We start from the raw sequence: 11,491 nt of genomic DNA on the forward strand, positions 1-11,491 counted from the left end.
ACACAGGTTCCTGAAGGCAGTTCTGATGCTAGCCAGCCTTGCATACGCCGCAGATGTTATTCTTTTTATGTGGGCTTCAGGAGATAAGTTTGGTGTGATATCAATCCTAGATCTTTCTCTCTGTCCGTTTCATGAAGGACTTCATCTATCATTCAGTATCCAGTGTCTGGCCTTTTGTTTCCACTGCCTAGTTTCATTACCTTACATTTACTCGGGTTGAACTTTAGTAGCCATTTGTTGGACCATTCATTCAGTTTGTCTAGGTCATCTTGTAGCCTCATATTATTTTCCTCCGTCTTAATCCTCCTATTTTGAATCATCAGCAAACAATGAGAGGAACGATTCTATTCCCTCTGGGAGATCATTTACATATATCAGAAACAGTATAGGTCCAAGGACTGAACCTTGCGGGACTCCACTGGTGACGCCTCGCCAATTTGAGGCCTCATTCCCCAGTGACTCGCTGTCTTCTGTTACTTAGGTACTCCCTTATCCAATAGAGTATCTTCCCTTTCACTCCTGCCTGCATCTCCAGCTTTTGCACTAGTCTCTTGGATTTCTGGCAATCCAAAAATATGCAGTCTGCCCACCCCCTCTCTTTCTTGCCTGATCGTAGAATTCAATTAATCCTGTGGGGCATTACTTGCCATCCCTGAACCCATGTTGATGTTGTGTCACAAAGTTCCTTCGCTCCAGATGTTCCACTAGCTTCTTACGCACAATCATCTCCATCAGCTTGCATGGTATGCAAGTTAGGGACACTGGCCTGTAGTTCAGTGCCTCCTGTCTATCCACTTTTTGTATATCGGGACTACATTTAGCCTCTTCCAAATTTTTGTCAGTTCACCTGTTACTAGTGATTTGTTATACACCATGGAAAGTGGCAGGCACAGTGCTTCTGCTCCTTCCTTTAGTATCCATGGCGATATTCTATCCGGGCCTATAGCCTTTGTCACATCCAACTCTAGCAAGAACTTCATTACATCCCCACTGGTAATCCCAAACTCCTCTAGTAGTGCCTGGTTGACTATTCCTTCTCTTATCTCTGGAACTTCTCCTTGCTTTAATGTGAAGACGTCCTGGAATATCTTATCGAGTTCCTCGCACACCTCCTTGTCGTTTGTAATGAATCTTTCTGCCCCTATCCTCAGTTTCATTACCTGTTCCTTTACTATTGTTTTCCTCCTGATGTGGCTGTGCGGCAATTTAGGTTGAGTCTTTGCCTTGCTTGCTGTGTCGTTTTCGTATTGCCCTTCTGCCTCTCTTCTCACCCTGACGTATTCATTCCTGGCACTCTGGTATCCTTCTCCGTTCTCAAGTGTCCTGTTATTTTGTATAGTTTCTCCACGCCCTTTTACTTAGGTGCCTTAGTATACTGTAAAAGTATACCTTTTACAGTATACCAAGTATACTGTAAAAATATACCTTTTACAGTATATGGCAAAAAGGGGGGTGGGGGCCTACGCTTCACACACCTAGAGATCACAGAGGCACGAGGACAACTGAGCCGGCCAGAGCTGATACATCACTATATAAGCTACTAGAGGGGGATATTCCGTTGCGCTGAGAGTAAAGGGCTGTGGGTATTGATGAATTGCGTCCAGAAACATGGATAACGGTGCAATGTTCCCACTGCCTATGATGTGACCTTGGTGACCAGACCACACATTAGAAGGTGAAGGGACGACGACGTTTCGGTCCGTCCTGGACCATTCTCAAGTCGATTGTGAGAATCGACTTGAGAATGGTCCAGGACGGACCGAAACGTCGTCGTCCCTTCACTTTGAAGTGTGTGGTCTGGTCAACATACCTCAGCCACGTTATTGTGACTCTTCGCCTGCATGTGACCTTGGTATTTTACCTCACTTTCGGCAAAGGTAGACTTGCAGAGGTTGATGGTGAGGCCAGCATGCAGAAGTAGCTGCTGCGACCACTGGAGGTGTTGGCTCTATTTATTATTATTAACATCTTTATTGACAAAATTTAATTACAATTTTGCCTAATGTGAGGATTTCAATTAAGTCTTATTAAAGTGAGGATAATGCTGGTATTCACTGTCACGCAGGACAGAGGGTCATACACAAGACAATAGGTCTAAACTGTAGGCTGAAGCACATATATATCATGGTTACAATCAATGTTTTAATGTATGAATATGTAAAAAAAACCTTTCTATTGTGCACTGTCACACAAGGTCAGGGAAGGGTTCATAAGAGATGCAGCTTAAAAAATAATATAAATAAAATTGTTCTTCATTCTTTAAAATGGAGAAACAAATTTTGGATAAATTGTTCGGATGTCGTCCAGTATACGTGATTCAGTGAGATAGTTAAACAGCTGGTGTGTAACTATAATTTGTCAAGAGTAAATACTCAGATTGTAAACTCTGTGATAAACCTTTAATGCATTCACTAGAACACTATATTTAGATTTAGATTTAGATTCACTAGAACACTATATTTAGATTAAATTTTTTTATTCAGGTAAAGGTACATTGAGTTACATACATAATGTTGGATTTAAAGATAGAGCTAGTACATACAATACTTAAAGCCACTAGTACGCATAGCGTTTCGGGCAAAATATTGTTGAATGTGAAACCGTAAAAGACTTTAGACCTCCTGGCCTATTGTACCACCAACTGTGTAACTATTTTATTGACTCAGGTGTTCTGGACGACATCCTAACAATTTATCCAAAATTTGCTTGTCCATTTTAAAGAATGAAGAACAATTTTATTTGTATTACTTCTAAGCTGCATCACTTATGAACCCATCCCTGCCCTTGTGTGGCAGTGCACAATAGAAAGTTGATTTTACATATTCATACATTAAATTAAAACATTGATTGTAACCATGATATATATGTGCTTCAGCCTACAGTTTAGACCTATTGTCTTGTGTGTGTATGACCCTCTGTCCTGCGTGACAGTGAATACCAGCATTATCCTCACTTTAATAAAAATTAATTGAAATCCTCAGATTAGGCAAAATTGTAATTAATTTTGTCAATAAAGATATTAATAATAACAATAAGGATGTCTAAATCTTTTACGTTTTCACATTCAACAATATAGTGTTCTAGTGAATGCATTAAAGGTTTGTCAAAGAGTTTACAATCTGAATATTCTGGTAGTGGCTCAGCCTCACTAACCTGCCAGATGTGTCTATAGCCAAGGCGAATTCGCACAATGACTACATCACATTGCCTGGTCCAGTTACTGTGCTGACCATACACAATACCTATTATTACTAGTTGTCATAGCTTTTAATACTGCAGCTTTCAGGTCTCTGGACATTTCTTAGTTCTTCTAAATCTGAATTCATTTCTTTAATTTGTATGTTTCTAATAATTGCATTAGATAGTCCAAAGTCATAATCAGTGTTTACTTTCCTGCAAGCCTCATTGGCCAATCGATCTACAAAGTCATATTTTCCCACTCCAACATGGGATGGGATCCACACAAAGTTTATACAATAATTATTATCATTGGCAAAAATTACATTTCATTTAATATTACTAGCTACTTCAGACATAAATTGTGATGGGTTATTTAAGGATTGCAGAGCACTTTTTAGTCACAGAATATCACTCCACCACCATTGAGCTTAAGGTACTCAGTAGCTAGATAAATACTCATTAGCTCAGTCTGTGTCGTGCTTGCCTAGTTCTTGAATCTCTGTGTACTAGACATGATCGTCGTTGTTGCTGTTGTTATAGATTCAGCTACTCGGAACAAGTTCCAAGTAGCACGGGCTATGATGAGCCCATCTTACCTGGCACAGGAGCGGGGCAAGTAGCACGGGCTATGGTGAGCCCGTAGTGGACTTACCTGGCACAGGAGTGGTGCCTGTGCCTAGACATGATCATTTCATTTCCTTTATATACTGCACATGCACAACCTGTTCTACCAGTGCCTAATTGCACAGAGCCATCAGTAAAGGTATAGGATTCAGTTGGTTTGAGATTTTGAAGGTGACTGTCAATAACTTCTCTATGCCCCAGGTATAGCGACGACAATGTCATCCAAGTAGGCGTATGTGTCATCTAGGTCCTGGAGGACCAAGTTGACGGTACGCTGAGACGTAGCGAGAGCATTACAGAGACCGAAAGACAGTCTCTCATATCTGAAGAGGCCAAAAGGAATAATAAAGGCAGGTAGCTGTTTAGCATGATTGGTCATTGCGATTTGATAGTAGCCCCTTCTAAGAGATCCAGTTGAGGCTATCCCAATTGTATCAAGAATGTCATTGCAGGCGATGAGTCACAATAACGTGGCTAAAGTACAATCGACTTGAGAATGGTCCAGGACGGACCGAAACGTCGTCGTCCCTTCACCTTCTAGTGTGTGGTCTGGTCAACAAGAATGTCATTGCTGTGTGGCAAGGGATAACAGTTTTTCACTGTGACTATATTCAACTTGCGGTAATCTGTGTACAGTCTTGCCTTCATGTGTGGCTAAGGGACTTAAGACACAGGGAATGAGGTCTTGCATTTGTTGATATTTTGCTAATGCTAACAAAATGCTAATTTTGTATTAGTGTTGTCGTTGGTAGCATTGAGGAGTATGATGTGTTCATATACTCAAGGAAATTTATGTAGATCAGTTTTCAGTGCCCACACGTTCCTCATGCGCTTGCTAGCACCTGTCAGCACTTGCGAACACTTGCGAGTACTTGTGAACACTTGCGAACAGATGTGACTTATCAAATAATAAAGAAACCAGTACACGGTTGTCATTTGCATACAGTGACACTTATACACATCGGTTAAAGTCTCGTATAATTATAAATTGGTCTTTGGGAAGGTTCGTCCCAGCCACTGGACTAGTTAGTGTAGCGACGGGCTCGCTTCTTGCGGATCAACGTTCGATCCCCCAATGATGCAAGTAATTGGGCACTATTCCTTCCCTTCATCCTCATATCCCAGCTACTTGTCCTCACATCCTTATGCAAGTGCTACATAGTCATATTGGTTTAACGCTTTCTTCTGATAATTACTTTGCTTTACCTTTGGTGGATTTCTACGCTCCAAGACCTTTTCGCGTCATCACATTCCTGCCTGAGAAGCCTGGCATTATACAAGAGGTGCCACAGGTATACAAGGAGTGCCACAGGAATACAATAGGTGCCATAGATATACAAGCCGTTCTGCAGGTGTACAGGGATATATAGCCAACAAGTGTTCTCTTTCACAGCCCCGGTTCATGTGCTGCGTACGATTGGTAATCATCTCCATACACAGGTGGGTAAAGCCTGGATGTGTACCTGCCAATAATTTTCATATGGATAGCGGAGATGGAAGAGGGAGAGAAGAAAAGGGGGGAAAATAAAGGGGAGAAGATCCCTAACCTCTCTTCCCTCATTGGCTATACCGACCTTTCTTCACCCATCAAAGGGCAACCCATCCTCCGAATTGACAGTACGATTTAATACTAAGTGTAATAAGTACACTTTTGTACTGTCATAACCAGTGCATAATTGTACTTATGGGGCTGTTACATTTACCCAACTCCCTCCCCTGATTTAATTATCCTCGTTTTCTGTTAACACACTCAGAATTTTAGGATGACGTTTTCAATTTCAATTAGCAATACACAAGTTTTAAATATCAGGAATTTTTTTTCAGGTTTATTAAACAATATAGATTTTATACAAAATTTTAAAATATCCTTAGTTACTTTACAATTTATTGATATATTTTAGTTTTGTTTTATTACTTTTATAAAACTGTAATATCAATATAGCTATAGGTTAAGTACTAATTGTAATTAAGAAGCAATAAAATTATTATCTTCAAAAACTAAGACGGTTAGGTGAGGGTGTGGTTTTCTATTCAGTTTTTCAGGTAAACTCAAATATTCACAATATATTTGACAGTACGATTTAATACTAAGTGAAAATAAGTACAATTTCTAACTGCTATGAATAGTACATAATTGCACTTATTTGTCTCCTTACATTTACCACCCCATTTTTGGAGGACGGGCTGCAAAGGGAGAGGAAAGCGAGGCTGTATTTTTTTTTTTTAATTTGTAAGTCTCATCCTTGTCACAGGGGAAATATTAGAGAGAGAAAGAAAGCGTTGAGTGATATGTGAATTTGGCATGGTTTCTCAGCTTAATTAATACTTTAATAATTTAATTAACGGATTGTGTGTTGTTTTTATTGTGATGAGAGCGCTGCCGGCTGGTGAAGCGTACGGTACTTAGTGCCGCTGTGTGCAGGGCTGCCAAGCGTCAGTTTTTTTTTTTTTTTTTTTTTTTAATTGGCAGCGCCACTCATCCTGCGAGTGTACATACTGCCATAGCAGCATATACAGCTGCTATCCTGCCATAGCATGTACAACTGCTATCCTGCTATAGCAGCATGTACAACTGCTGTCCTGCTATAGCAGCATGTACAACTGCTATCCTGCTATAGCAACATGTACAACTGCTATCCTGCTATAGCAGCATGTACAACTGCTATCCTGCTATAGCAGCATGTACAACTGCTATCCTGCTATAGCAGCATGTACAACTGCTATCCTGCTATAGCAACATGTACAACTGCTATCCTGCTATAGCAGCATGTATAACTTCTATCCTGCCATAGCAGCATGTACAACTGCTATCCTGCTATAGCAACATGTACAACTGCTATCCTGCTATAGCAGCATGTACAACTGATATCCTGCTATAGCAGCATGTACAACTGCTATTCTGCTATAGCAACATGTACAACTGCTATCCTGGTATAGCAGCATGTACAACTGCTATCCTGCTATAGCAGCATGTATAACTGCTATCCTGCCATAGCAGCATGAACAACTGCTATCCTGCTATAGCAACATGTACAACTGCTATCCTGCTATAGCAGCATGTACACTGCTATCCTGCTATAGCAGCATGTACAACTGCTATCCTGCTATAGCAACATGTACAACTGCTATAGCAACATGTACAACTGCTATCCTGCTATAGCAGCATGTACAACTGCTATCCTGCTATAGCAGCATGTACAACTGCTATCCTGCCATAGCAGCATGTACAACTGCTATCCTGCCATAGCAGCATGTACAACTGCTACCCTGCCATAGCAGCATGTACAACTGCTATCCTGCCATAGCAGCATGTACAACTGCTATCCTGCCATAGCAGCATGTACAACTGCTATCCTGCCATAGCAGCATGTACAACTGCTATCCTGCCATAGCAGCATGTACAACTGCTATCCTGCCATAGCAGCATGTACAACTGCTATCCTGCCATAGCAGCATGTGCAACTGCTATCCTGCCATAGCAGCATGTACAACTGCTATCCTGCCATAGCAGCATGTACAACTGCTATCCTGCTATAGCAGCATGTACAACTGCTATCCTGCCATAGCAGCATGTACAACTGCTATCCTGCCATAGCAGCATGTACAACTGCTATCCTGCCATAGCAGCATGTACAACTGCTATCCTGCCATAGCAGCATGTACAACTGCTATCCTGCCATAGCAGCATGTACAACTGCTATCCTGCCATAGCAGCATGTACAACTGCTATCCTGCCATAGCAGCATGTACAACTGCTATCCTGCTATAGCAACATGTACAACTGCTATCCTGCTATAGCAGCATGTACAACTGCTATCCTGCCATAGCAGCATGTACAACTGCTATCCTGCCATAGCAGCATGTACAACTGCTATCCTGCCATAGCAGCATGTACAACTGCTATCCTGCCATAGCAACATGTACAACTGCTACCCTGCCATAGCAGCATGTACAACTGCTATCCTGCTATAGCAGCATGTACAACACCCCCAATAGGAAAAACACCCGCTGGATTGTTTATCCTGACACTTGTACCGGTATATGCTGGTTAGCATTGTAAATGTATGGCCACGTCTGTGGTAGAATAATAATAATAATAATAATAATAATAATAATAATAATAATAATAATAATAATAATAATAATAATAATAATAATAATAATAATAATAATAAAAAAAAAAACTTGTACCGGGTTCTATTTATTACTGTAATTGTAAACGTTCCAAACCTAAACGTATCTAAGCAAACGATGAGTCACACAAACGTGGCTGAAAATATGATAACTAAACCACACATTAGAAGATGAGGAGACGACGACGATTCGGTCTGTCATGGACCATTATCAAGTCTAAAGGAATTTAATTTTAACAAACGTGCAGAAACCTCATCTAAAGAAGCCTAATGTAACCCCCACGTAGCCAAATCTAAGGTGGGCAGAAACCCAACCTAGATTTGCCCAACCAAATGCTTCACGAGTCCTGGACGAAGACTCATCAAGCATTTAAGCAGCCACTTACGAAACCTGTACATCATTCCCCGATCATGGCGACTTAGTTTGTATTTATTAAACAGTTTAAGAGCCTCGATATTTCGAGGCTCATAAACTGTATGTCCAAGGCTGGAGACCACAAGCTTGGGGACCATTCCCCACCCAACTTTGCAAGGGGAATGGTATGGGGTAGGGGACAGACATAGGCTGGTAGGTCACCAGATTTCAAGAGGGAACAGCGTGCCACGGTCACATACTGACCTCCACAACCATATATATATATATATATATATATATAGTAATATGAAAAATTATGCACTGAACTTGGGAAAATGAACATAATTTTTTAATCATACTTTGCCTGTAGTAGCATAAACCAGATGACCCTCCCGCAGCTTCAAAAGCTTTCTCAAGCCTCTGTCCTTTTTTCAAGGCAAAAGGGAGATTATTATATATTTTTAATTATTTTACTGCACTATACCCCACCCACACGCTAATGGACACTATCAAATTATTTTTATAAGAGACAGAGAGTCAGCAAAAAGACAGAGACAGACAGACATATGAGAAAGAGAGAGAAACAGACAGACAAGCCGATTGAGACAGTGATAGACGTGTAGAGATTGGGTTGACCAAGGCAAAGAGGGAGAAAGGAGCACAGACAGAAAAACACAGAGAAGGGGAAAAGAGGATAATGTAGAATTGAGAGAGGTGGAAGACTGGGAGAGATGACAGGGTGAGGGAAGGAGAGCGGGAGGGAGGGTGGAGAAGGAAGGAGAAGAGAGGAGTGATGTGGGAGAGAAGATGGGAGAGAGGGACGGGGGGGGGGGGAGTTTAGAAGGGTGTGGCAGGGGGGATAGGAGAGGAAAAGAGAGGATGGGATGTTACATTACACGGGGACGGTAAGGAGAGAGGCGGGAGACATATTATTTTCAAAAGTTATCCATTGCTATATTTGTATTAAAGAAAATGGAAATATACGTAGTATTTGCTAGCTCCAGAGCCATCTATTGATGGCAGAGGGAACCCTGACTACTTTATGCTGTTATGTGGTAAAATGCAATACAGTGACTACCGCGCCACATATTTGTCTCCACAGCTTCACAATATTACCCTGAATACATTAACAATACAATACAAAAAGAACAGGGGGTGGTAGAAGAAAATATCAAAGTGTTCAGTGAGGATCCACAAGGTCTTCTCTGAGTACTCTTTATTTTCTTCTCAGAGGCTATGGGTCCCTACACTTGCACCAAAGGTGGTACTCCTTTTAGGTATAGAAAAAAATATAATACAATAAATAAAAGTTTACGCTTCAGGTGAGAGAAAAGTGGTGATAGATGTGTACTTTAGCAGAGAGATGAGTGTTTAGTGGTGCACAGGTTTCACCCTAATGCTCCAGAGGGTTCGAATCCCGCGAAGAACAAAACGTTTGGACACATTTCCTTAGACTTTATGTCCTCTGTGAAAGAAAACGTATCACAGAGGAACTTTTCAATAAAATAATATGGTTCATTAAGGCTGCCTATCTCAATAACATTCCGCCAAGATACTTATAACTGTAATGAATGAACACTCCGTGTCGTCGTTCTTTAAGCACATCACATATTATATGCAACACATTGGTGTATACGTGCAAATAATAACACCCACGTACAGGTACGACATTTGTTGATATTATTTAGGGCGCATGTGCTGGACGTCGGATGGTATCATAGAAAACTGGGAAGCCAGCCAGCCGTCCCTTGCAAATGTAACTCACTTATTTCTCAGTCTATCATCTATTTTATCTACTCACCTCACCGTCCCGCCTTTCTTATCTACTCAATCCTCATCTTATCTACTTACCCCACCTATATTATCTACTCAACCCTCATCTTATCTACTTACCCCCACCTATCTTATCTACTCAACCCTCATCTTATCTACTTACCCCCAACTATCTTATCTATTCACCCACCCATCTTATCTACTCACCCGCCTTTCCGCCTATCTTATCTACTCATCCCTGTCTATAGGGCTTCTATAATGTATTTACTCTGACGCCAGACACAACAGTTTATCATATCCAGAGTAAAGCCTCACTTCCACAGTTTCTATAGAGTTTACTCTGAATCCAGACATAAACTGCGATTGTTTATCATGTAAACTGGACAATATCCTCGTGTTAACGAATGTATAGGGGGGGTAGAAATAGCCTACGCTACTTTATCCCTTTGAGATGTATTTCTTTCTTGTCCCAATAAACATACTTGAACTTGAACGAATGTATTCGAGCCATTTTCTGATCATATTCAATTATCCAATTATTTAAGACATAGAGAAGAGGTGCTACCTGTTCGCTAATTATAGAAAATGAGAGCAATTTAGAGGGAGGTCTTAGCAAAAGACGTAGGAATTGCCTGAAACGCTGTGCTTTAGGCATTGTATGAACTAACTCTATCTAGAAATTCAACATTATGTTTGCAACTCATCTTGTATGTATGTATATTTATCTGAATAAACATTTGATTTGATTTGAATTAAACACATGCATGTACAAGCCGCGGTAAGAATGCCCGAAACAGTGTGTTGATAATATTCTAACTAACTTCTAACTGCGCGTTAAATTAGTACCTAAAAATGAAGGTAACTGCAGGACTATTGGCCAATACGAGGAAGTAATATTGTCATATTATTCTAACTACGAATGCGTTATAAAGTATATCATTATACAAAATAGTAAAAATCATCACTTTTTCCTGTTACAAGACCCATGTTAAGAATATTAAATGAAGAAGAAGTGATTAGTAGTAATTAGTTATCGAAAGAAGACACGAAAAAGAAGAGATTAGCAAGCACTGCTAATTGCTCATTGATTGTTCACTCAGGGTATTTAAATACTTACTGTACTGCTCCCAAGCAAACTCAAACATTCTAATCTAATCTAAATCGAGGAATCAGACCTGATGACGTTGTGGATATGTTGGGACTCCATTATCTACATGTGTGTTGGGGGGTAGGGGGGGTGGAGGTCCCACGATGGGGGGGGGGGTGTTGTTTACATATCCACCTGACACCATGAGTGTCAGGTGGATAATTGTAATTATGGCATCTCCCATATATATATATATATATATATATATATATATATATATATATATATATATATATATATATATATATATATATATATATATATATATGTCGTACCTAG

Source organism: Procambarus clarkii, chromosome 86, assembly GCF_040958095.1.
Source record: "Procambarus clarkii isolate CNS0578487 chromosome 86, FALCON_Pclarkii_2.0, whole genome shotgun sequence".
NCBI classification, from domain to species: Eukaryota; Metazoa; Arthropoda; class Malacostraca; order Decapoda; family Cambaridae; genus Procambarus; species Procambarus clarkii.